This window comes from Emydura macquarii, unplaced genomic scaffold (genome assembly GCF_026122565.2).
Source record: "Emydura macquarii macquarii isolate MOO-44397 ecotype Brisbane River unplaced genomic scaffold, CSIRO-AGI_Emac_v2 contig_1146, whole genome shotgun sequence".
NCBI lineage: Eukaryota > Metazoa > Chordata > Testudines > Chelidae > Emydura > Emydura macquarii.
Genome location: NW_027131283.1, coordinates 7,997,238 through 8,003,006, shown reverse-complemented (window position 1 = coordinate 8,003,006; position 5,769 = coordinate 7,997,238). Strand labels below are relative to the sequence as shown.

General features: G+C 47.7%; 1 pseudogene; it reads left to right on the top strand.

Moving 5' to 3' along the window:
- The first annotated feature begins 288 nt into the window (after window positions 1-288).
- LOC137152032 (probable G-protein coupled receptor 174) lies at window positions 289-4,567 on the top strand (annotated as a pseudogene).
- Window positions 4,568-5,769: the final 1,202 nt, after the last annotated feature.

The following is a 5,769-nucleotide window of genomic DNA, read 5'->3' as shown; positions in this document are numbered from 1 at the left end:
CACCACCGCCCATGCCTTTATGAGAGAGAAGGGGCTGGCATTAAGGGGAAGCCTGCGTTGGGACCCCCGGAATGGCTCAGGAGATCCCTGGTATGGGGAGGAAGATCTCCTGCAGACCAGTTTCCTAGGGTAGAGCAGGAACACTCCCCTAGAAGTCATCTGAGGCCAGGCAGAGTGGGTGGCTGGAGCTTGACTCAGCACTGAGACGCACAGAGCGCAAAAAGTCCTCAATGCAGGGATGATGTTCGGGTCAGCCCAGTTTGCCGGAGCGTTGTCTGTATGCCTGCTATGGCAAAAGCACCCACGACAAACCTGGTAGTCAAGGTCATCATCGCCGAGGGGTCGCTCTCTGGAGTGACGGTACCGCACAGTAGGTTTTTGGGCACCCCAGCAGTGGTCTGTCAACGGTGCCTCAGTGTCCCCTTGGGGATGAAGTACCTGGGGTAGCAACCATAAATGAAAGGTGCCAAAGCCCCAGCAGATGGCCTCAGAGGCAATGGTCACCCCAACGCCCTAGCCTATACCCTCCTTCAGGCTTGGGTGAGCCAGAAGGCCTTCGGACCACTGGATCCTTGAGATAGTTCGGTGAGCTAGGGCCCCTGGTTGTCTCCTTCCCCTGGCCCCTCAATGCCTCCCCTTTCCTCTCCCTCCCTCTCAGTGGCAATTCCACATCCAAAAGGTTGAGGCCACCTCATCCAGGAGCAGCGGAAGAGGTCCCGCAGGTGATGGCGGAAGAGGTCCTACTCGAAGTACTTCCTTGTCCCCGGGGGAGGGGGGAAAGAAAGGTCTGTCACCATCCTCAAACACCCTATGTCATCTCACAAATACCGAACAAGGGGCTCAAATCTCGCATGGTGCCCACAGCTCCAGTAGTGGAAAGAGGAACCCGGTATGCCACCCTGGATGTCAGGGACGCACATCCTCAAAGGTTCTTTCCCTTCATAGGGGTTGACTCCCTCTAATGCTTACGGCTTACTCCATGATCTGCTACTTGGCCGACAGTGTTTACTGAAGGCCTGGCTTGGTAGCTGTGGGCTTGATGGTTCATGATCTGCCCAGGCAGATCCAGATCCCAAGCCCAGAGCAGGGTGAGCCAGTCAGGCGTTTCTTGCGGCTGGTGGGTCCTACTGGTAAATGCACAGAGTTCATGTTAACTCAGGTCCAGCCTATGGAATGCATCAGCATGACTGGTTGCTTCCTGGACCAGACCTTCTTGCCCCAGCTGTGCTGTGGGACAGAGTCCCTCAGGATGGACCACATGCATACAGTCCAAACAGGCAGCTCCTGCACTGGGAGGATACAATCCCCTCTCCTCCACCCTTTCCCCCCCAAAAAACCCAAAAACACACCCAATAGCAGCAAGCCCTAGCCTTCCGAGACTGGTGAATGACTCCTCGGGATGTGCGAAGGGACGTTCCGTTCATGGAACACGCTCCTTCAGTTACTTTGATAGTGGCCGCTCGAGCAGAGGGTAATGGGCTATATCAGGGCTCCTCGGCTCACAAGGCATCTGGCCAAGGGAGGAGAGGTGTCGGGGCACTGCTGCGAAGACACATGAAATGCTCGCAGCGCTTGCAGAATGTCCTTCCGCTTTATCGAGGGCAGGGAGGTACAGGTGCTGAGAGACAGTATAGTGACCATGTACTACGTCGACAGGCGGCAGGAGCCCATTTGTCAGCTTTATGAAGGGAACCTATCGGTCCTTAGAACCTGGCGGTGATAACCTCCCAGGGGTGAGGAACGGCGAGGCGGATTGCATCAAAGGGTCGCTCTTCCTCACCATGAGGGGTCGCGGCACCCATTAATGGCATCTATGACCATCTGGAGGGGGGTTTTCCCCAAAGGGAATCCGTCTGTATTGGACTGCAGCACAAGGTGTCCGCAGTGCTGCTCTGTCCATGGTCAAGGGACAGGGGCGCTCGCCAACGCCATTTGTCTGTAGCGATCAAAGCCCTTCATATTCACTTTCCCGCCTTCCCTCTCCTGCATACAGTCCTGCTCAAAACAAGGAGGGGCTAAACAGATGCCATCTCGATTGTTCCGACTTGGCCACGCCAGCACGGGTTCAGCATGCTGCTGGATTTCTCAATTGCCTGCCTTGGGAGCCTCCGAGCCAGCGTGATCCCAGCTACAAGGATCACGGTCACCTGTGGTACCCAGAGCTGGACCCTCGACACCTCAGGGAGTGATGGATCGGTGGCTGAGAGGTGATGAGTGAGTCGCTCAAAACAAGCCCAGTGAGTACCGATGGATAGCAGGAAGCCCTCCATGCAGGTCATGTACCGGATTAAATGGAAATGCCTGTTGCCTGCCGGGAGCAGTCCCGAGATACTCTGCCTGGCCTCTCGCCAGAGTAGTACAAAGGGCCTACCTTCAATCAAATGTCCACGTTACCGTAAGCCCCGCCCTATCTGCCTCTATCACCGGAAGTCCCACACCATCCAGTCACCTGACATCCGGTCCCTTCTTGGGTTATGACTTCCTGGTCAAGATGGGGCACCTGACCGGAAGCGGATGATGCAACCGCCCTCCAAGAACACCCCCCTGACCACTCCGCACCAATGGGAGAGGGTTTCGCTGCAGGGGACCACCCCGAGAGCGGGATTGGACCCCAGATGGTCACATGACCAGAAGCGGTCGGTGTGACCCCTCCGCCAATTGGCGGGTGTTTCACGCCAAAAGCTGGGATTGGCCCAGCAAGGGTTAGGGTATGGGGAGGAGCGGGGCACCCCCACCCCCAAGCAGAGCAGGCTTAGGCCATCCCAGAAGGGAAAGGTGCACCAATGGGGATGTTCGGGCGGCGCAGCCCCCCGGAAGTTTTGGGGCCTTTTAAAGCATCTCGTTTTCGAGACCGAGTGGTTCACAGCTCGTGGAAAAATGCCAAGAGGGGAACATGGACACCTTCACCACCCCCATGAGGCCTTTGAAATTTGTTTTGGCTCCTAAGTTCTTGGTGCAGAAAGCGTTACATTAGCGACAGTTCCAAGGAGGGACACTCCTTTGGCCCAGCCTTTGTTCAACACACCAGAGCCCGAAACCCAAGCACCCGACGAGCCTGACGGCTTTGTGCTGTCCGTGCCCATGGAGGAGGGCGGGTCGCGGGAGTCGCCAGTGGGACAGGCCAAAGGAAGAAACAGGTCGCAGGTAAAGGAACGAGTACGATTCCAAAATCAGAATAAAAGACATAGAAACTGAAACCTCAACGTAAAAGTTAAGGCTGAAGGAAATGTCATATGCAGTTTGTACCTCGGGACAACCTGGTCAGCAAGAAGATTCAGAGGAATAATCTTTTCAAGCCTTGTAAGCAACAATCTTACATAGTTAAATTAACACAACGTAGACAAAAAAAGACATCCTGTGAAGACCAAAATAATGCTGGACAGGAAAGCAAGGGGATGCAAAGGAACAAGACAAATAAATGTTAAATTTGCATCTTTTCCAATATTTTTTAATTATTATCTTTCTAAGAAATGTGAAGGTAGCTGGAAATTCCATTGATAACCTAAACGTCTAATTAGAGTTTGCATCTGTGCTAAATGAAAATACACAACAACTGACAACTCAATCTGTTACAACAATATTGACGTTAAGTGTAATTGCATAGTAACATTCATTTTGATTCTGGTCCCTGGATTAATAGGGAATGTTTTAGCTCTGTGGGTCTTTTATGGCTACATGAAAGAAACTAAAAGGGCTGTGATATTTATGATCAATCTAGCCACTGCTGATTTAGCACAAGTTTTATCTGTACCTCTAAGGATTTTCTATTACATGTCTAGAACATGGCCCTTTGGAGGAGGCGTCTGCATATTTTCTCTCTATCTTAAGTATGTAAATATGTATGCAAGCATCTACTTCTTGGTTTGCATCAGCGTAAGACGATTTTTGTTTCTTATGTACCCCTTCAAGTTCAGTGATTGCAAATGCATATATGATGTGTACATCAGTATCGCTGGGTGGATTGTAGTCTGCATTGGCTGTTTGCCTTTTCCTTTTCTAAGATTTAACTATAGTGAGATGAATATCAGTAATAAGTGCTTTGCAGACCTCCCCATAAATGATATTAAACTTTCCAACTCCATTGTGATGATGACCATAGGTGAGCTGATTGGGTTTGTAACCCCTCTGCTGATAATTCTGTATTGCTCTTGGAAGACTATCCTATCATTAAAAGAAAAGAATTCCATTTCCCATGACTTTGGAGAGAAAAAAAGGCTTTAAAGATGATCCTCACCTGTGCTGTGGTATTTCTGATTTGCTTTGCACTTTATCATATCAGTTTTCCTTTAGATTTCCTTGTTAAATCATATCAGATAAAAAACCCACATGCCCAAAATGTGATTTCAATATTTCATGCAGTGGCTTTGTGTCTTGCCAGTTTGAATTCCTGTGTAGACCCGGTCATATACTACTTTACTACAGATGAATTCAGAAGACAACTTTCAAGACAAGATTTGCAAGACAGTATTCAGTTACACAACAGAAGTTATGCGAAAAAGCATTCCAGAACTGTGTAATAAGGTAAAGTGGTAGGATATTATTTAGCTGAGGTTAGTCCTGCTTTGAGCAAGGGGTTGGACTAGATGACCTCCTGAGGGCCTTTCCAACTCTATGATTCTATGATATTAACATTGCACTTTCTGAAATGATTGAAAGAACGTAAATGTTCAACATCATATTCATGTGGCCCAGCTTATTGGGGAAAATTCTGAGGTCCTTATCAGGCAAACTTCTGTTGATTTCAATGATCATTTGACTGATTAAAAAACTGACAAAGGACTTGAGGCTTTCATCTTTTTCTTGCAAAATTGTTGTGAATATTGAATTTAAACAACGTATTATGTGTATTATAAAAATAATTGATATGGTGTCCAATCCTGAACTGGCCAAGCCAGAATAAAATAGCTTTGTTTATGTGAAACTGATGAGTTTAAGGTTGGGATTTCACTTGTTGACTAGAGGTCAGGCCAGAGTACTAATTCTGCATCCAGCTATTGCTGTGTGTAGGACAGGGAGTGTAAAGGATGTGACCTACCACTACCCTCTTGTATCAGCTTTCAGCCACGTGATGTGCAATGTATCAGATGAAATGTGTGTAGTAAAAACCTGTGGGGAAAAAAAAAGTGTTTTTAAAAAAAAAAAACAGGAATGTTTGAGGCAAGGGTCTGACTTACCAACACCCACCCCACAGAATTCCAAGAAGCCAGCCAAGGGCTAGAGTTATCGGGTAATAGGTCTGGGGGGGTCTCACTTACAGTAAGGATCAGGCTTGTTAGCTGTAAATAAAAGTATTGAAAAGGGGCTTTGTGACTATCTGTGTTTCTGTAAGACGCCTGTGTGGGCCTAATATATATATATATATATATATATATATATATATATGATAAATGTTTCAAGGTGGCTGCAGGTCTTTTAAATAAAAAACGTTTTTGTGAGAACCCAGCTACTGTGTCTTTGTGTATTTACAGCAAAAAGCTGAAGTGTGTTAGTAGAAGAAAAACAAACAAACAAACAAACAAACCCAGGAATGCTTGAGACATGGGCCTGACTCAGCAAACCTTTGTTTACACCAGGGGTTAGAATTATCAGGTTACAGGTTTGCAGGGCCTTACTTACAGTAAACAGGGGTGGGGGAGGGATGGGGGTAACTGAATGCTATTGGACAGTTTTAAAATAAAGCCTCAGGAATTGGTGGGTCATGACAGTTTTAAAATAGTATATTAACAACAACCAAAATAAAAATCACACACCTTTCATATTTTTAAAAAG